The sequence below is a fragment of the Neofelis nebulosa genome, chromosome 9 (assembly GCF_028018385.1).
Source record: "Neofelis nebulosa isolate mNeoNeb1 chromosome 9, mNeoNeb1.pri, whole genome shotgun sequence".
NCBI classification, from domain to species: domain Eukaryota; kingdom Metazoa; phylum Chordata; class Mammalia; order Carnivora; family Felidae; genus Neofelis; species Neofelis nebulosa.
In genome coordinates, this window is record NC_080790.1 from 91240467 (window position 1) to 91262443 (window position 21977).

The 21977-nt window shown below is 40.7% G+C and overlaps 1 protein-coding gene and 1 pseudogene across 8 annotated transcripts in view; one reads left to right on the top strand and one right to left on the bottom strand.

Annotated features, from left to right (window-relative positions):
- NINL (ninein like) overlaps positions 1-21977 on the top strand; it is a 205455-nt gene that overhangs the window by 34447 nt on the left and 149031 nt on the right. The gene's annotated exons all lie outside the window — the stretch shown is intronic.
- LOC131486336 (small ribosomal subunit protein uS7m-like) lies at positions 4868-5618 on the bottom strand (annotated as a pseudogene).

Sequence of the window (21977 nt, forward strand, 5' to 3'; positions counted from 1 at the left end):
CAACAATTGTCTCAAAAAAAGAGACATCAGGGGCGCCTGGGTGGCGCAGTCGGTTAAGCGTCCGACTTCAGCCAGGTCACGATCTCGCGGTCCGTGAGTTCGAGCCCCGCGTCAGGCTCTGGGCTGATGGCTCGGAGCCTGGAGCCTGTTTCCGATTCTGTGTCTCCCTCTCTCTCTGCCCCTCCCCCGTTCATGCTGTGTCTCTCTCTGTCCAAAAATAAATAAAAAACGTTGAAAAAAAAAAAAAAAGGGACATCATAATGGCAAAATGTGCACACACTTCAAAAAATAATAAATTAGGTACTTAAAGGAAATGCATGCATTAACCAAGACCTTATTACTCTCCAGGTTCTGTATGCAGTGTATGTTTTTCGGAGTTGAAACATGAATGTGTGCTAGACTTCTGCTTTGTTCTGCTAATTTCAGCAATCCCCCCCACCCCACCCCCATCCCCCCATCACTGGTGTGTGCAATCTAACACATGCTTTTTTTTTTTCAATATATGAAATTTATTGTCAAATTGGTTTCCATACAACACCCGTGCTCATCCCAAAAGGTGCTCTCCTCAATACCCATCACCGACCCTCCCCTCCCTCCCACCCCCCATCAACCCTCAGTTTGTTCTCAGTTTTTAAGAGTCTCTTATGCTTTGGCTCTCTCCCACTCTAACCTCCTTTTTTTTTTTTTCCTTCCCCTCCCCCATGGGTTTCTGTTAAGTTTCTCAGGATCCACATAAGAGTGAAACCATATAGTATCTGTCTTTCTCTGTATGGCTTATTTCACTTAGCATAACACTCTCCAGTTCCATCCACGTTGCTACAAAGGGCCATATTTCATTCTTTCTCATTGCCACGTAGTACTCCATTGTGTATATAAACCACAATTTCTTTATCCATTCATCAGTTGATGGACATGTAGGCTCTTTCCATAATTTGGCTATTGTTGAGAGTGCTGCTATAAACATTGGGGTACAAGTGCCCCTATGCATCAGTACTCCTGTATCCCTTGGGTAAATTCCTAGCAGTGCTATTGCTGGGTCATAGGGTAGGTCTATTTTTAATTTTCTGAGGAACCTCCACACTGTTTTCCAGAGTGGCTTCACCAATTTGCATTCCCACCAACAGTGCAAGAGGGTATCCGTTTCTCCACATCCTCTCCAGCATCTATAGTCTCCTGATTTGTTCATTTTGGCCACTCTGACTGGCGTGAGGTGATATCTGAGTGTGGTTTTGATTTGTATTTCCCTGATGAGGAGCGACATTGAGCATCTTTTCATGTGCCTGTTGGCCATCCGGATGTCTTCTTTAGAGAAGTAACACATGCTTGATTGGGTTGTCATCACTGCAATAATTTCAGGGTGTTTTTTTTTTTCAACGTTTTTTATTTATTTTTTTTTTGGGGGGGGACAGAGAGAGACAGAGCATGAACGGGGGAGGGGCAGAGAGAGAGGGAGACACAGAATCGGAAACAGGCTCCAGGCTCCGAGCCATCAGCCCAGAGCCTGACGCGGGGCTCGAACTCACGGACCGCGAGATCGTGACCTGGCTGAAGTCGGACGCTCAACCGACTGCGCCACCCAAGCGCCCCCAGGGTGTTTTTTAAATTTTATTTTTTATTGTTTAAAATTTACATCCAAATTAATTAGCATATAGTGCAACAATGATTTCAGGAGTAGATTCCTTAGTGCCCCTTACCCATTTAGCCCATCCCCCCTCCCACAACCCTTCCAGTAACCCTCAGTTTGTTCTCCATATTTATGAGTCTCTTTTGTTTTGTCCCCCTCCCTGTTTTTATATTGTTTTTGTTTCCTTTCCTTTATGTTCATCTGTTTTGTCTCTTAAAGCCCTCATATGAGTGAAGTCATATGATTTTTGTCTTTCTCTGACTAACTAATTTCACTTAGCATAATACCCTCTAGTTCCATCCACATAGTTGCAAATGGCAAGATTTCATTCTTTTTGATTCCCAAGTAATACTCCATTGTATGTATATACCACATCTGCTTTATCCATTCATCCATCGATGGACATTGGGCTCTTTCCATACTTGGGCTATTGTTGGTAGTACTGCTTCAGGATGTTTTTAATGGACAAGTGTTTGTGTGTTGATGGAGTTCCCAAGCTTGTCTGTTGATATATTCCATGGTGTGCTGAGGTGTTTCCCTTTTGTTAGGCTTTTGATTTTGTTCTGAGCACTTAGAGACTTATAAGTAGCATTCTATGAAGAATTTCAGTCTTCCTGTTTTCTTCTCTGTGCATATAAAATGTGTGCACCTCCCTTCATTCTCAAAACCGGCCAATGATTACCACTGTCTAGTCACATTGCTGGTTGGGATGAGTGTGCAATGGGATCTCTGAGCAGAACTTCCTTACTGGCTCCTCAGTGCAGGGAGAGCAGGGGAGAGGTGGTGCCAGAGAGTCAGGCCTTGACAGCAGTGTGCCAGACACATGGAATCCTGTCACGTGCCCCCTGGTGTGAAAAACTCTTAAATTGTTTTAATTTGGGTTTCTGTGCGTATTAAACGTTTGCTTATTTTTTTTTAATGAAAAGCAAGATTCTGCTCTTAGGTCATCAGCTTCCTTCCCTGGGTCTCTTGAGGACATTGTTCTTGCTGGAGTGAGAAGCAAGCAGCAGCATGTGCCTTCTGCTGACCTCCCAGTCTGTCCTTGCTAATAATGCATGAACATGGAGCTTTCACAGTAACATGCAAGTAACATCCGCTATCTCAGGTTCTCAGACATTTTAGAAAAAAAAAAAAAGAGTGTTCATGTGAATTCTCTTCTGGAATTTCTAGCATTTGGTGGAGAATCAGATGCTCCACCTGGCTAACTGATAAAGCTCTGAGTGGTTCTGTGGCTAGTGATAACATTTCTCAAATGATAAAGGTGTGAGCTCACATTCCCGGATGTGAGTTGCCCAACAACATTCAGGAAAGAGTCTGCTCGGCAAGCCTCCCTGCTTGCTCTAGTGCCAAGCACTCGCCTTTTACTTCAAAGAGAAATCTAGGTTACTAGTCCTTGGTGCCTGTTTATCTCTCTTGAGATCTGTCTGCACCCACATCTCCCCTCTTCTTCTGGTGGCCTCCCAGGAGGAGGTGACTCACCTACCTCCATTTGGTGGAGGTGTAAGCTGCTGCTGTGGGATGGGAGGGAGATTCCAGCTTCTCACACCAGCATTCCACACTGTTGCTGCTCAGATGGGAGTGAGGTTGAGACCCTTTGAGAAGTGAATGATCCCAGGCCCTCAAAGGTAACCTGAAATTATTTTGTTCAATAAAACTAGGTATAAATGCCCTAGAATTTATAAGTCTGCAGCAGAATAAGTAACTGAAATTCAATACATGTTTTATTCTGTTTTTTCCATTCTAAGACAGCAGCCCATCCTTGGTGTTCCCTTGCCTTCAGAGAGGTTTCTGTTACAGGGCTAAAGGTGGAAGTTTCTGGAAAATGACTTCCCTCCCTTTTTAAAAAAAAAATGCATATGCTAAAATTGACGTGTGTGTGTGTGTGTGTGTGTGTGTGTGTGTGTACAGTTCTGAGACTTTGAACACACATATAGATTTGTAATTGTGACAACAGTAAGTATACAGAATAGTTGCATTATCCAAAAAATACTCTTGCTGCCCAGTTGTAAGTCCTAACTCCTGCCTACCTGTTTGCTGACCTTGTAATTTTACCTTCTCCAGAATGTAATATCAATGGACTCTTACAGCATGTAACCTTTCCAGACTGGTTTCCTTCTCTCAGTATTTATCTGTGTTGTTGTTTGTATTAACAATTTCTTCCTTTTATTGATGAGTAGCATTCCAGGTGAGGATGGATGTCAATCCATTAAACAGTTGGAGGACATTAGGGTAGTTTCCAGTTTTTGACAGTTGTGAATGCAGCTGCTACAGGCATTTGTATATAGAATTGTGTGAATGTGTTTTCACTTTTCCTAGGGTAAATAATAGTGTGCGGGGTTGCTGAGTATTTGTTTAATTTGGAACTGCTTTTTTTCCAGAGTGATTTTGCCATTTTGCATTTCCAGCAGTACTGTATGAGAATTTAATTTGTTCTCCTTGCCAGTTCTTGGTATTGGAATTTCTTAAAAATTTTAATGTCAGCTATCCTAATAGACATGTAGTGGTATCTCATTACAGTTTTAATATTCATTTCCTTATTGGTGAATGATGGTGAACATCTTTTCATAAGCTTATTTCCATTTGTATATTTTCTTTGGAAGTGTGGTCAGTTCTAGTGTTGTGCAAGGTTTTTCAACGTTTTTTATTTTTTTTATTTTTGGGACAGAGAGAGACAGAGCATGAACGGGGAAGGGGCAGAGAGAGAGGGAGACACACAGAATTGGAAACAGGCTCCAGGCTCCGAGCCATCAGCCCAGAGCCTGACGCGGGGCTCGAACTCACAGACTGCGAGATCGTGACCTGGCTGAAGTCGGACGCTTAACCGACTGCGCCACCCAGGCGCCCCAAGGTTTTTTTTTTAATTGGGTTTTATATTTTATTTTATTTTATTATTTTATTATTTATTTTTTATATTTCCAGTCAATTTTAGTAAATGGGGGTACTGCATCACATACTATTATACCAGTCCAGGGTGAGAATTTTCTAATAAGCCTTTTCTAATAATAAAACTGCTTCCTTTGGTATCATCCTAAGTTGTACCCTGAATTGAGGGAAGGGAGGTTGGATGGGCCCTAGAGTTCCTGAGGGAAATCGAAATTGACATGTTCCCTTTTTGTAAGGAGATGGGACAGGAAGAGCAAGTTCTAGCTCCCAAAGAAAGGACTAACAGGCAATATAAATATGTTGTTTCATCCTTATGAGGCCTGCCTGCCTTTAAAAAGGAACTACATTCTTAACCCACAACTGTTTTTCACCATGACAGTGGCTCCCATTATTTCTTGCAGCAGAGAGCTCTGGGCTCCTCCTAGAGCCTCCATCTTCCCTCTGTCACCAGTGGTAGTGAGCCAGGGCTCGGCTGGCCTCAGCCATCTTGTGCATGTCATGCTTCTTCTTGATCACAGGGTCCTGGTTGTGAAAAGCTTCCAGCAGCTCATGTGACAACTTCTCTGGCATCAGCATCTGCCAGTGCTGCTCCTCCCTGCACTCAGGAATCATCTACTTCGTGGCCAGGAAGCAACGACACCTGTCGGCTACTAGCAAAGGGACCTAGTAGAAATGGCCACCTCTGAGGATGGATACCAGCTCAATCACCAGCCCATCCAGGCTCAGTTTTTTCAGTGCTTGGTGGAAGATGGCATAAGGGTTATGTTTGATGGTTGCCAGTTCCTCTGCAGAAGCAGCATGGTACTTCTCAAACTGCTTCCTTTTCACAGTTTCCAGAGTGTACATCATGAGGGGTCTGGCCAGTACTTCGTTTCCGCCTTTCATCATCATGTTGGTGAATTTACGGATCATTGGGTCTTCCTACACAGAGCTTGTTTTTGTTGCTGGGTCAGCTTTGATAAGCTGAGTCTTCCTGAGTTTCTGCTCATACTTCTCTGCTCAGACAAGGGCTTGCGGTAATTATTATGTTGATCTGTGGATCCCTGTATTCAGGACCAGAGTGGCTTCACCTCACTTGGGTTAGCGCTGGAAGCCCCAGGATGCACTCCATATGTGCAATTCCAGGACCACCCTCACACAGACTTCACCTGGGGGGACAACCATCTTGGCTGGCCACAAGGGCCCCAAGAAGGCTGCCCTTGGCATGCGTTGGGAGACGGGGAAAAGGCTCCCCAGGACCCTAAATCTGCATGTCCCCCATTAATCTGGGTATTAAAAGTCTCTCATTCCAGAGTTGAAAGGGAAGAGTCAAAAGGAAACATTCGGTGTCTCATTATCCATTCCAGGGCTCTCAGCCACCATGCAGGCCTTGTCTCTAACTGTTCAGTTTTTAATAGCTCTTTATATATCATCTATGCAGACTTTTTGTGGGATATGTGGTTAGCAACGATTTCCTCACAGTTTGTGGCTTGTCTTTTCATTCTCTGTGCAGTGCCTTTGATACAGCAAAAAGTTTTAATTTTGTTGAAATCCAATTTATCGATGTATCTTGTATAGATTTTACTTTTAGTGTCTTATTTAAAAAGTCACCTCACTCCAGGCATAAAGATATCCTGCTGTGTTTTCTTCCAAAAGTGCTATCCTTTTACGTTTTATGTTTAGAGTGGTGATAAATTTTGAGTTAAGTTTGGTACTAGGTATAAGGTTTATGCTGAGGTTTTTTTTTCCTCTTTGCATGTGGATGTTTGAGTGTTCCAGTACCATTTGTTGAAGAGACTATTCTTACTCTATTGAATTCTTTTGCAACTTTGTCAAAGATCAAATGGCTGTATTTGTGAATCTGATAGTGGATTCTTTGGATTCTCTTCCACTGACGATATGTATTTGTTTATCCATTCACCAAACCACACTGCCTTGATATGAGAGCTTTAAACCAAGTCTTAGAAGTAGGTAATATGAATCCTCCAGCTTCATTCCTTTTTTGTTGAAATACTCTTGGGTATTCTAGTTCCTTTGCCTTTCTGTATGTGTTTTATTAAAAAAAATTTTTTTAACGTTTATTCATTTTTGAGAGAAGAGAGTGACAGAGCACAAGCAGGGGTGGGGCATAGAGAGAGGGAGACAAGAATCCAAAGCAGGCTTCAGGCTCTGAGCTGTCAGCACAGAGCCCAATGCAGGGCTCGATCTCATGACCTGATTGAGATCATGACCTGAGCCGAAGTCAGATGCTTAACAGACTGAGCCACAAAGGCGCCCCTGCCTTTCTGTATGCATTTTAAAACTCACTTGTCTATATCAATTCTTCTGAGATTTCTGTTGGAATTAGGTTAAATCTGTGGCTCAGTTTGAGGAGAATTGACAATTATATTGAGTTTTCTAATTCATAAAAACAGTATGTGTCTCCATTTATTTAGATTTTCTTTGATTTCTTTCATTTACGTTTTGTAGTTTTCAGCATGCAAATCTGCAGATTTTGTTAGGATTATATTTAAGTAGCCACTTTTTTTGCAGAAAAATAAATAATATTGTTTTATAAATTTCAGTTTTAAGTCCACAGAAATATGATTGATTTTTTTATGTTGACCTTGTATTCTTTGATTTTGCCAAACTCATTTATAAGTTTGAGGAGGTTTTTTTTTTTTTTTTGTAATGTTTATTTATTTTGAGAGAGAGAGAGAGCAGAGGAGGGGCAGAGAGAGTGAGAGAGAGAAACCCAGGCAGGCTCTGCGCTGTGAAGCACACGGAGCCGAATGTGAGGCTTGAACTCACGAACTGTGAGAGCATGACCTGAGCTGAAATCAAGAGTTGGACACTTAACTGACTGAGCTACCCAGATGCCCCTAGTTTGAGGAGATTTTTAACGTAGATGTCTTGGGATATTTTTTGCATAGACATGTCATCTGTGAATAGGACGTTTTATTTCTTCCTTTCCAGTCTGTGTGCCATTTGTTGCCTTTTTCTTCATTGCACTGACTAGGACTTCCAGTATGATGCTGAACAGATGGGATGAGACTGGACATCCTTGCTTTGTTCCCAGTCTTTCAGAGAAAACATTCAGTGTTGGCGCTATTAAGTACAATGTTGGCTGTAGGCTTGTAGATGCTCTTTATCAGCTTAAGGAAGTTCCCTTCTATTCAGTTTGCTGAGAGTTTTTATCAAGAATAGATGTTAAATTTTTTTTTAATTTTTGGCATGAACTTTCTTTATTCAAGTATGATCAGTACACAGTGCTTTATTAATTTTAGGTGTACAATATAATTATTCAATAATTTTATACATTTCTCAGTGCTCATGAAGATAAGTGTACTGTTTTTTGGTTGGTTTTGGTTTTTGGTTTTGTGGCTATTTATTTATTTATTTATTTATTAAGTTTAGTTATTTTTGAGAGAGAGAATCAGAGAGAAAGGGTGACAGAAGATCCAAAGCAGGCTCTGTGCTGACAGCAGAGAGCCTGATGCAGGGCTCGAACTTATGAACTATGAGATCATGACTTGAACCGAAGTTGGACGCTTAACCAACTGAGCCACCCAAGTGCCCAGTTTATTTTATTTTTTTTTAATTCCAGTGTTATTAACAGCGTTAATATATGGTGTTACATTAATTTCAGGAGTACAATATAGTGATTCAACAATTCTATACATTACTCACTGCTCATCATCATAGGTGTATTCTTAACCCCTTTCACCTATTTCACTTATGCCCCCACCTACTTCCCTGGGATGTTGAAGTTTTGACATGCTTTTTCTTCATCCATTGTTGTAATCTTGTAGTTTTTCTTCTCTAGTCTGTTGTTATGATCAATCATTGATTGATTTTTGAATGTTGAATCGGCCTTACATTGAATTGGCCTAAACCTACCTCATAGTGTATTATTCTTATATATTGTTATATTTGATTTGCTAATATTTTGTTGAGGAAGTTTGCATCTATATTCTTGAGGGATATTTATCTTAGTGTTTTTGTCTTATATTGTCACTGGCTGGTTTTGTTATTAGCGTAATGCTGGCCTCATAAATGAGTTGGGAAGGGTTGTCTCCTCTTTTATTTTCTGGATGGTACTGTGTAGAATTGGTGTTATTTCTAATTTAAAAAAAATTTTTAAAGTTTTTTTAACGTTTATTTATTATTGAGAGACAGAGAGAGACAAAGCATGAGTATGGGAGGGGCAGACAGAGGGGAAGGAACAGAATCTGAAGGAGGCTCCAGGCTCTGAGCTGTCAGCACAGAGCCTGACGCGGGGCTGGAACTCAACAAACCGCAATTATCATGACCTGAGCCCAAGTGGGATGCTTAACCAACTGACCCACCCAGGGTCCCCTCTAATTTAAATTTTTGATAGAATATGCTAGTAAAGCCATCTGGGGTGGCTGATTTGGTTTTTGGAAGTATTTATTATTTTTAAGAAAGGCAGCCTGCCACATGCAGCATCTCATTTGGAATTGTCTGGAGTCCTGGAAATTTGACTGCCCTGTGCTGTGCTGCACATGGACCTCAAGAGCTTGTTTGGAGGTTCCAGTACAGCCATTTGTATGCCCTTGACTGAGGAATGGCTCTTCTCTAGTGGGGAAGGTGGTCCTCTTTGATTGCACGTGCAGCATGGGGAGGGTGCACATGGAGCAGCAAGGGAGGAAGGGGATCTACCCAGCCAGCCAAGTCAGATCAGCTGAATCAACCCTGGTGATCAGTAGAGTGACAGATAATGCAACCAGATTACCCTTACACCTTTTGGAAGGGTTTTTCCAAGGGTTTTTTTTGATAGTTATAGGGTTATTATTATCAATTTGATATTGGAGAACTTGTTATACTTCATGATTTTTAAGGAATTGGTTCAATTCATCTAAGTTGATTAATTTCTTTGTGTAGAGGTGTTCAAAGGCTTGCTTTATTAATCCTTTTATTTTTATTTATTTATTTATTTATTTATTTATTTATTTATTTATTTATTTATTTATTTTCAATATATGAAATTTATTGTCAAATTGGTTTCCATACAACACCCAGTGCTCATCCCAAAAGGTGCCCTCCTCAATACCCATCACCCACCCTCCCCTCCCTCCCACCCCCATCAACCCTCAGTTTGTTCTCAGTTTTTAAGAGTCTCTTATGCTTTGGCTCTCTCCCACTCTAACCTTCTTTTTTTTTTTTTTCCTTCCCCTCCCCCATGGGTTTCTGTTAAGTTTCTCAGGATCCACATAAGAGTGAAAATATGTGGTATCTGTCTTTCTCTGTATGGCTTATTTCACTCAGCATAACACTCTCCGGTTCCATCCATGTTGCTACAAAGGCCATATTTCATTCTTTCTCATTGCCATGTAGTACTCCATTGTGTATATAAACCACAATTTCTTTATCCATTCATCAGTTGATGGACATTTAGGCTCTTTCCACAATTTGGCTATTGTTGAGAGTGCTGCTATAAACATTGGGGTACAAGTGCCCCTATGCATCAGTACTCCTGTATCCCTAGGGTAAATTCCTAGCAGTGCTATTGCTGGGTCATAGGGTAGGTTTATTTTTAATTTTCTGAGGAACCTCCACACTGTTTTCCAGAGTGGCTTCACCAATTTGCATTCCCACCAACAGTGCAAGAGGGTTCCCGTTTCTCCACATCCTCTCCAGCATCTATAGTCTCCTGATTTATTCATTTTGGCCACTCTGACTGGCGTGAGGTGATATCTGAGTGTGGTTTTGATTTGTATTTCCCTGATGAGGAGCGACATTGAGCATCTTTTCATGTGCCTGTTGGCCATTTGGATGTCTTCTTTAGAGAAATGTCTATTCATGTTTTCTGCCCATTTCTTCACTGGGTTACTTGTTTTTCAGGTGTGGAGTTTGGTGAGCTCTTTATAGATTTTGGATACTAGCCCTTTGTCCGATATGTCATTTACAAATATCTTTTCCCATTCCGTTGGTTGCCTTTTGGTTTTGTTGGTTGTTTCCTTTGCTGTGCAGAAGCTTTTTATCTTCATAAGGTCCCAGTAGTTCATTTTTGCTTTTAATTCCCTTGCCTTTGGGGATGTGTCAAGTAAGAGACACATGACCTGAGCCCAAGTGGAGCGCTTAACTAACTGACCCACCCAGGGTCCCCTCTAATTTAAATTTTTGATAGAATATGCTAGTAAAGCCATCTGGGGTGGCTGATTTGGTTTTTGGAAGTATTTATTTATTATTTTTAAGAAAGGCAGCCTGCCACATGCAGCTGAGGTCAGAGAGGTCTTTTCCTGCTTTCTCCTCTAGGGTTTTGATGGTTTCCTGTCTCACATTCAGGTCCTTTATCCATTTTGAGTTTATTTTTGTGAATGGTGTGAGAAAGTGGTCTAGTTTCAATCTTCTGCATGTTGCTGTCCAATTCTCCCAGCACTATTTGTTAAAGAGACTGTCTTTTTTCCATTGGATGTTCTTTCCTGCTTTGTCAAAGATTAGTTGGCCATACCTTTGTGGGTCTAGTTCTGGAGTTTCTATTCTATTCCATTGGTCTATATGTCTGTTTTTGTGCCAATACCATGCTGTCTTGATGATGACAGCTTTGTAGTAGAGACTAAAGTCTGGGATTGTGATGCCTCCTGCTTTGGTCTTCTTCTTCAAACTTACTTTGGCTATTCAGTGCCTTTTGTGGTTCCATATGAATTTTAGGATTGCTTGTTCTAGTTTCAAGAAGAATGCTGGTGCAATTTTGATTGAGATTGCATTGAATGTGTAGATAGCTTTGGGTAGTATTGACATTTTGACAATATTTATTCTTCCAATCCATGAGCATGGAATGTTTTTCCATTTCTTTATATCTTCTTCAATTTCCTTCATAAGCTTTCTATAGTTTTCAGCATACAGATCTTTTACATCTTTGGTCAGGTTTATTCCTAGGTATTTTATGATTCTTGGTGCAATTGTGAATGGGATCAGTTTCTTTATTAGTCTTTCTGTTGCTTCATTATTAGTGTATAAGAATGCAACTGATTTCTGTACATTGATTTTGTATCCTGCAACTTTGCTAAATTCATGTATCAGTTCTAGGAGACTTTTGGTGGAGTCTGTCGGATTTTCCATGTATAATATCATGTCATCTGCAAAAAGTGAAAGCTTGACTTCATCTTTGCCAATTTTGATGCCTTTGATTTCCTTTTGTTGTCTGATTGCTGATGCTAGAACTTCCAACACTGTGTTAAACAACAGCGGTGAGAGTGGACATCCCTGTCGTGTTCCTGATCTCAGGGAAAAAGCTCTCAGTTTTTCCCCATTGAGGATGATGTTAGCTGTGGGCTTTTCATAAATGGCTTTATGATGTTTAAGTATGTTCCTTCTATCCCGACTTTCTCGAGTGTTTTTATTAAGAAAGGTTGCTGAATTTTGTCAAATGCCTTTTCTGCATCGATTGACAGGATCATATGGTTTTTATCTTTTCTTTTATTAATGTGATGTATCACGTTGATTGATTTGTGAATGTTGAACCAGCCCTGCATCCCAGGAATGAATCCCACTTGATCATGGTGAATAATTCTTTTTATATGCTGTTGAATTCGATTTGCTAGTATCTTATTGAGAATTTTTGCATCCATATTCATTAGGGATATTGGCCTGTAGTTCTCTTTTTTTACTGGGTCTCTGTCTAGTGTAGGAATCAAAGTAATACTGGCTTCATAGAATGAGTCTGGAAGTTTTCCTTCCCTTTCTGTTTTTTGGAACAGCTTGATAAGGATAGGTATTATCTCTGCTTTAAACGTCTGGTAGAACTCCACTGGGAAGCCATCTGGTCCTGGACTCTTATTTTGGGAGATTTTTGATGACCGATTCAATTTCTTCACTGGTTATGGGTCTGTTCAAGCTTTCTATTTCCTCCTGATTGGGTTTTGGAAGCGTGTGGGTGTTTAGGAATTTGTCCATTTCTTCCAGGTTGTCCAGTTTGTTGGCATATAATTTTTCATAGTATTCCCTGATAATTGCTTGTATCTCTGAGGGATTGGTTGTAATAATTCCATTTTCATTCATGATTTTATCTATTTGGGTCATCTCCCTTTTCTTTTTGAGAAGCCTGGCTAGAGGTTTATCAATTCTGTTTATTTTTTCAAAAAACCAACTCTTGGGTTCGTTGATCTGCTCTACAGTTTTTTTTAGATTCTATATTGTTTATTTCTGCTCTGATCTTTATTATTTCTCTTCTTCTGCTGGATTTAGGCTGCCTTTGCTGTTCTGCTTCTATTTCCTTTAGGTGTGCTGTTAGATTTTGTATTTGGGATTTTTCTTGTTTCTTGAGATAGGCCTGGATTGCAATGTATTTTCCTCTCAGGACTGCCTTCGCTGCGTCCCAAAGCGTTTGGATTGTTGTATTTTCATTTGTTTCCATATATTTTTTTTTTTAATTTTTTTTTCAACTTTTTTTATTTATTTTTGGGACAGAGAGAGACAGAGCATGAACGGGGGAGGGGCAGAGAGAGAGGGAGACACAGAATCGGAAACAGGCTCCAGGCTCCGAGCCATCGGCCCAGAGCCTGACGCGGGGCTCGAACTCACGGACCGCGAGATCGTGACCTGGCTGAAGTCGGACGCTTAACCGACTGCGCCACCCAGGCGCCCCTGTTTCCATATATTTTTAAATTTCTTCTCTAATTGCCTGGTTGACCCACTCATTCTTTAGTAGGGTGTTCTTTAACCTCCATGCTTTTGGAGGTTTTCCAGACTTTTTCCTGTGGTTGATTTCAAGCTTCATAGCATTGTGGTCTGAAAGTATGCATGGTATGATTTCAATTCTTGTATACTCATGAAGGGCTGTTTTGTGACCCAGTATGTGATCTATCTTGGAGAATGTTCCATGTGCACTCGAGAACAAAGTATATTCTGTTGCTTTGGGATGCAGAGTTCTAAATATATCTGTCAAGTCCATCTGATCCAATGTATCATTCAGGGCCCTTGTTTCTTTATTGACCGTGTGTCTAGATGATCTATCCATTTCTGTAAGTGGAGTGTTAAAGTCCCCTGCAGTTACCACATTCTTATCAATAAGGTTTCTTATGTTTGTGAGTAATTGTTTTATATATTTGGGGGCTCCCGTAAATGGCGGATAGACATAATTGTTAGCTCTTCCTGATGGATAGACCCTGTAATGATTATATAATGCCCTTCTTCATCTCTTGTTACAGGCTTTAATTGAAAGTCTAGTTTGTCTGATATAAGTATGGCTACTCCAGCTTTCTTTTGACTTCCAATGGCATGATAAATAGCTCTCCATCCCCTCACTCTCAATCTGAAGGTGTCCTCTGGTCTAAAATGAGTCTCTTGTAGACAGCAAATATATGGGTCTTATTTTTTTTAATCCATTCTGATACCCTATGTCTTTTGGTTAGCGCATTTAGTCCATTTACATTTGGTGTTATTATAGAAAGGTATGGGTTTAGAGTCGTGATATCTGTAGGTTTCATGCTTGTAGTGATGTCTCTGGTACTTTGTGATCCAACATCACAGAGCCCCTCTTAGGATCTCTTGTAGGGCTGGCTTAGTGGTGATGAATTCCTTCAGTGTTTGTTTGGAAAGACCTTTATCTTTCCTTCTATTCTAAATGAGACTTGCTGGATAAAGGATTCTTGGCCGCATATTTTTCCTGTTCATCATATTGAAGATTTCCTGCCATTGCTTTCTGACCTGCCAAGTTTCAGTAGATAGGTCTGCTCCTACCCTTGTGTCTACATAATTTGTCTGCTAAGGCCCATTTATCCCTAGCTGCTTTCAGAATTCTCTGTTTTTCCTTGTATTTTGCCAGTTTCACTGTGATATGTCATGCAGAAGATCTATTCAAGTTACGTCTGAAGGGAGTTCTCTGTGCCTCTTGGATGTCAATGCCTGTTTTCTTCCCCAGATAGGGGAAGTTCTCAGGTATGATTTGTTCAAGTACACCTTTATCGCCTTTCTTTCTCTCTTCTTCTTCTGGAATTCCTATGATACAGATATTGTTCCATTTGATTGCATGACTTAGTTCTCTAATTCTCCCCTCATACTCCTGGATTTTTCTTATCTCTCTTTTTGTCAGCTTCCTTTTTTCCATAATTTTATCTTATAATACCTATTCTCCCCTCTGTCTCTTAAATCTGTGCTGTGGGCACCTCCATTTTATTTTGCACCTCATTTGTACCATTTTTTAATTAATCATAGCTATTTTTTAGTCCCTTGATCTCTGTAGCAATAGATTCTCTGCTGTCCTCTATGCCTTTTTCAAGCCCAGCAATAATTTTATCACTAGTATTCTATATTCTTTTTCAGTTATATTGCTTAAATCGGTTTTGATCAATTCATTATCTGTCGCTACTTCCTGGAATTTCTTTTGAGGAGAATTCTTCTGTTTCGTCATTTGACTAGTTTTCTGTCCCTTATGCATTTTAAAAGTTCGTTGTGTGCTCTGCACCTGCGAGCACTGCTGTATTAAAGGGAGGGGAGTCATACACTCTCCAGGGCCCGGCCCTTCAGGAGGTGTTTTTTTGGAGATTGTTACTTGTTCTCTGTTGTTGTGACTTTGCTTCTTTTATTACTTTACTCATAGTGATATTTTGGACCCTCCACCAGGTGTACTTTGATTTGTTCCTTGGAGTAGCCCTATAAAGGAAAACAAATAGACAACAGAAGACAAAAACATGCAAACACACAAATAACACAAACAAACAGATAAAGAAAAACAAAAAACAACAAAACCAGAAAAACACTGACTACAAGTAAAGAACAGGGTGTAGTTGGTGCTGATGGAAGAGCACATACAAAGAGATAAATGACAGGAGGAGGGGCGGGGGTGGGGAGGGTGGGAAGAAAAATAACATTGACTAGGCACAGAGACTAAAAGTCTTAATCCAGAGAGAGAGAACAGAAAATAAAGAAGGAGGAGGAGAGAAAGAAACGATGATAACATTACCCAGAGAAACTATATGGCTTGATTACTGCAGAGAGAGAGAAAGGAATGTAAAGGAGATGTAGACCATGTATCAAGAGAATGCATTAAATATGTCTGTTTAGACAAACCAGAACCAGAGTAATCAGCTTAGAGGAGGGAAGAGATGAGGAGAAACTGGTGGGGCGGGGGGGGGGGGGGGCGGTGGAGAATATATCTATATATAGAGAATTGACCTAGAGTTAATCCAGGCAATGCTGCAGCACTGGTCTGGAGCTGTCCTCAGGGTCTGTCCAGCTCCAGTAGATATGCAGTTACCCAGTGTGAAGGGGCATGGCTTGGTGTAGTCTGGACCCACCTCCACTATGGGCCCCGGGACTGATCCCTGAGGCCTGAAAAGGCAGGGATTTTAAAGACAAAAGGAGTATTTGTGTACATTATTTACAAAGGATTATGACTGATATTCATGGAAAAAGTAATCTTGGTTGAACATGATATGTTGCTAAAGCAAAAGTCTGCTACCATAGCAATTTTCAGGTGTTCCTGGAAAGTCCTTGGAATATTTGCTTTTTGGCCCAGTTCAAAAGTTCATGGTTCCACTCTGAGGACTTGGATTTAAAAACCCTTTGATGTAAGTGACTCATTTTATTTCATCTTTCACAGGTTCAAATCTCATTCTTTTATTCTTGACTGAGCTGCTCAGAGGCTGCTCCACACATATCTGAATATTTGGGTAACATTTATTCAAAGAATTTGAGAGCTTTCATTCTCTGGTACATGCATTTTTAGGATTCCTTGCTCATTTTGCAGTTGCTGTGATTGCCCAAACTGCAGGCTGTCAAAACAGTTTTTTTCTAGGGAAGTTTTAGCTGCCACTCATGGTGAGTGGTGCTTCCCTCTGCCAAGAAGCTGTGCAAAGGGAAATGCACCCTGTGCCCATTGCTCCCTTCCAATTGCCTGCTCTTGGTTGCTCCCAAATGTCTTTCTTCCATAGTTGTTTTTGTACTTGTCCAGAGTTTATAACTGTTAGCTGGAGAAGGGTTGATATGGTAGGACCTTATTGGCCCCTACAGATTTAAATAAAATTTGTGTCCTTCTCGGGTGTTGAATTTGGTAAGTTCTCTATAGATTTTGGATACGAACCCTTTATCCAATGTCATTTGCACATATCTTTTCCCATTCCCTTGATTGCCTTTTAGCTTTGTTGATTGTTTCCTTTGCAGTAGTGCAGTAGCTTTTTATCTTGATGAGATCTTGAGTAGTTCATTTTTTGCTTTTATCTCCCTTGCCTTTGGAGATGTGTCAAGCAAGAAATTGCTGTGGCTGTGGTCAAAGTGGTTGTTGCCTGTTTTCTCCTGCATGGTTTTGATGGTTTCCTGTCTCACATTTAGGTCTTTCATTTATTTTGAGTTTAGTTTTGTGTATGGTGTAAGAAAGTGGTCCCGATTCATTCTTCTGCATGTTGCTGTCCAGTTCTTCCAGCTGGAGACTGTCTTTCTTCCATTGGATACTCTTTCCTGCTTTGTCAAAGATTAGTGGGCCATACGTTTGTACCAGACCCAGTTTTTATTCACCTCAACCAATGATCTTGACTTAGGATGTTATCAGAGTGTTGATGCCATAGGTATTTGCCAGAAACAAATGTAAATTCTTAGAAGAAAAAAAAAAACCTCTAGGGCTCATGTTTTTCAAATATATTGGCACACAATCAAAGTAGGCCCATAGGAACTATGATAATGTGCATGGAAAACATGGGTGACCAGTAGTGGGGGCAGAGCCTTTGGGACTCCTGAAGCTTGAGCTAGTAGACACTGGGCTCAGACTCCTTGAACTTACTGTGCTAAAGGAAATTAAGGGCAAGATTGAGGGTTTCTACAGAAAATGGTAAACTTTCAAAAAGGGCATAGTACTTTGTCTCTCTCTCTCTCTCTCAAAAATAATGAACATATAAAAATAAAAATTAAAAAGGGGAGAGCTAGGAGAAGATGGCGGCATAGGAGGACGCTGGGTTCACCTTGTCCTGTTGATCACTTACATTCCTCCCACACCTGCCTAAATAACGCAGAAAACCTCCAGAAGACTAGCAGAACGGACTCTCCAGAGCCAAGCATAGACAAGAGGCCCACGGAAAAGGGTAGGAAGGGTGGAGAGGCGGTGCAAGCTACACGGACTGGCGGGAGGGAGGCAGGGCAGTGGAGGGGCAGCCCACCCAGCAAGGTGGAATCCTTGAGTCTGGCTTGCAAAAGCGGAGGAGCCAGACTGCATGAGTTCTGACAGCGGGACTTAACATCTGGAATGTTGTAAGTCAACAGCTCTGCTCGAGAGTGGGAGGGCAAGAGGACACCGGGAGAGAGAGGTGTTGAACCCTGGAAGACAGAGCTCAGCTCGGTGCGGAGCAAAGGCACCGCCAGCGCCATCTCCCTATCCCATCCCCCAGCCGAAACCCCAAAGGGAACCAGTTCACGGAACCTACTTGCACTGCACAAATACCCAACGCTGTGCTTCTGTGGATCCATCCCTCTACGGGTCAGCTGCCCTGCTGATGCTACAGAGCCCCTCCCACAGAGGACCACTGACTGCAAAGCGAACTGAGCCTGCCCTTCCGGCCCCTGTGCACCCTGCGGATCCACCCCAGCTAATATGCCAGATCCCATAGAGCAGTACCACAAGCATGGCAGTGTGCAAGTGGCCCAGACAGGGATCACACCATGCCACAGTGAGTCCTGCCCCTGGAAGAGGGGAAGATAAGGTACACACCAGTCTGACTGTGGCCCCAGCAGTGGACTGGGGACGGACATCAGGTCTGACTGTGGCCCTGCCCACCAACACAAGTTACTCCAAACTGCACAGAAGTGCCCTGCAGTTTGGAGCCACTGTAGGGACTACCAAAATGACAAAACGGAAGAATTCTCCTCAAAAGAAACTCCAGGAAGTAGCGACAGCTAACGAATTGATCAAAAACAATTTAAGCAATGTAACGAAACAAAAATTTAGAATAATAGTTATAAAATTAATTGCTGGGCTTGAAAAAAAGTATAGAGGACAACAGGGAATCTATTGCTACAGAGATCAAGAGACTAAGAAATAGTCAGAGGAGCTAGAAAATGCTATAAATGAGGTGCAAAATAAAATGGAGGCGACCACAGCTTGGATTGAAGAGGCAGAGGAGAGAATAGGTGAATTAGAAGACAAAACTATGGAAAAAGAGGAAGCTGAGAAAAAGATGAAAAAATCCAGGAGTATGAGGGGAAGATTAGAGAACTAAGTCATGCAATCAAATGCAACAATATCCATGTAATGGGAATTCCAGAAGAGGAAGACTGAGAGAGAATGGGCTGAAGGTATAGTTGAACAAATCATAGCTGAGAACTTCCCTGAACTGGGGAGGAAAAAAAGCATTGAAATCCAAGAGGCACAGAGAACTCCCTTCAGACGTAACTTGAATCGATCTTCTGCAAGACATATCATAGTGAAACGGGCAAAATACAAGGATAAAGAGAAAATTCTGAAAGCAGCCAGGCATAAACATGCTCTAACATATAAAGGGAGACCGTTAAGACTAGTGATGGATCTATCTACTGAAACTTGGCAGGTCAGAAAGCAATGGCAGGAAATCTTCAATGTGATGAAGAGAAAAAAATATGCAGCTGAGAATCCTTTATCCAGCAAGTCTGTCATTCAGAATAGAAGGAGAGATAAAGGTCTTCCCAAACAAACACTGAAGGAATTCATCACCACTAAGCCAGCCCTACAAGAGATCCTAAGGGGGAATCTGTGAGTGAAATGTTGCAAGGACCACAAAGTACCAGAGACATCACTACAAGCATGAAACCTACAGATATCACGACTCTAAACCCATATCTTTCAATAATAACACTGAATGTAAATGGACTAAATGCTCCAACCAAAAGACATAGGGTATCAGAATGGATAAAAAAACAAGACCCATCTATTTGCTGTCTACAAGAGACTCATTTTAGACCAGAGGACACCTTCAGATTGAAAGTGAGGGGAGGGAGAACTATCTATCATGCTACTGGAAGTCAAAAGAAAGCTGGAGTAGCCGTACTTATATCAGACAAACTAGACTTTCAATTAAAGGCTTTAACAAGAGATGAAGAAAGGCATTATATAATAATTTCAGGGTCTATCCATCAGGAAGAGCTAACAATTGTAAATGTCTATGCACCGAATTCAGGAGCACCCAAATATATAAAAATTAATCACAAACACAAGTAGTCTTATTGATTAGAATGTGGTAATTGCAGAGGATGTTAATACATCACTTAAAACAATAGAAAGATCATTTAGACAGAGAATCAGAAAAGAAACAATGGCCCTGAATGATACATTGGGCCACATGGACTTGACAGATATATTTAGAACTCTGCATCCCAAAGCAACAGAATATACTTTGTTCTCGAGTGCACATGGAACATTCTCCAAGATAGATCACATACTGGGTCACAAAACAGCCCTTCATGAGTATACAAGAATTGAAATCATACCATGCATACTTTCAGACCACAATGCTATGAAGCTTGAAATCAACCACAGGAAAAAGTCTGGAAAACCTCCGAAAGCATGGAGGTTAAAGAACACCCTACTAAAGAATGAGTGGGTCAACCAGGCAATTAGAGAAGAAATTAAAAAATATATGGAAACAAATGAAAATACAACAATCCAAACGCTTTGGGACGCAGCGAAGGCAGTCCTGAGAGGAAAATACATTGCAATCCAGGCCTATCTCAAGAAACAAGAAAAATCCCAAATACAAAATCTAACAGCACACCTAAAGGAAATAGAAGCAGAACAGCAAAGGCAGCCTAAATCCAGCAGAAGAAGAGAAATAATAAAGATCAGAGCAGAAATAAACAATATAGAATCTAAAAAAAACTGTAGAGCAGATCAACGAACCCAAGAGTTGGTTTTTTGAAAAAATAAACAGAATTGATAAACCTCTAGCCAGGCTTCTCAAAAAGAAAAGGGAGATGACCCAAATAGATAAAATCATGAATGAAAATGGAATTATTACAACCAATCCCTCAGAGATACAAGCAATTATCAGGGAATACTATGAAAAATTATATGCCAACAAACTGGACAACCTGGAAGAAATGGACAAATTCCTAAACACCCACACGCTTCCAAAACCCAATCAGGAGGAAATAGAAAGCTTGAACAGACCCATAACCAGTGAAGAAATTGAATCGGTCATCAAAAATCTCCCAAAATAAGAGTCCCAGGGGACTTCCCAGTGGAGTTCTACCAGACGTTTAAAGCAGAGATAACACCTATCCTTCTCAAGCTGTTCCAAAAAATAGAAAGGGAAGGAAAACTTCCAGACTTGTACTATGAAGCCAGCATTACTTTGATTCCCAACCAGACAAAGGCCCAGCAAAAAAAAAAAAGAGAACTACAGGCCAATGTCCCTGATGAATATGGATGCAAAAATTCTCAATAAGATACTAGCAAATCGAATTCAACAGCATGTAAAAAGAATTATTCACCATGATCAAGTGGGATTCATTCCCGGATGGCAGGGCTGGTTCAATATTCACAAATCAATCAATGTGATACATCACATTAATAAAAGAAAAGATATGATCCTGTCAATCGATGCAGAAAAAGCATTTGACAAAATACAACATCCTTTCTTAATAAAAACCCTCAAGAAAGGCAGGATAGAAGGAACATACTTAAACATCATAAACCATTTGTGAAAAGCCCACAGCTAATGTCATCTTAATGGGGAAAAACTGAGAGCTTTTTCCCCCTGAGATCAGGAATACGACAGTGATGTCCACACCACTGTTGTTTAACATAGTGTTGGAAAGCCTAGCATCAACAATCAGACAACAAAATGAAAGCAAAGCCATCAAAATTGGCAAAGAGGAAGTCAAACCTTCACGTTTTGCAGATGACATGATACTCTACATGGAAAACCCAACAGACTCGGCCAAAAGTCTGCTAGAACTGATACATGAATTCAGCAAAGTCGCAGGATACAAAATCAGTGTACAGAAATCAGTTGCATTTTTAAACACCAATAATGAAGCAACAGAAAGACAAATAAAGAAACTGATCCCATTCACAATTGCACCAAGAAGCATAAAGTACCTGGGAATAAACCTAACCAAAGATGTAAAAGATCTGTATGATAGAAACTGTAGAAAGCTTATGAAGGAAATTGAAAAAGATACAAAGAAATGGAAAAACATTCCATGTTCATGGATTGGAAGAACAAATATTGTCAAAATGTCAATACTACCCAAAGCAAGCTCCACATTCAATGCAATCCCAATCAAACTTGCACCAGCATTCTTCTCAAAGCTAGAACAAGCAATCCTAAAATTTGTATGGAACCACAAAAGACCCCTAATACCCAAAGTAATTTTGAAGACGACCAAAGCGGGAGGCATCACAACCCCAGACTTTAGCCTCTACTCCAAAGCTGTAATCATCAAGACAGCATGGTATTGGCACAAAAACAGACACATAGACCAATGGAATAGAATACAGGCCCCAGAATTGGACCCACAGATATATGGCCAACTAATCTTTGAGGAAGGAGGAAAGAATATTCAATGGAAAATAGACAGTCTCTTT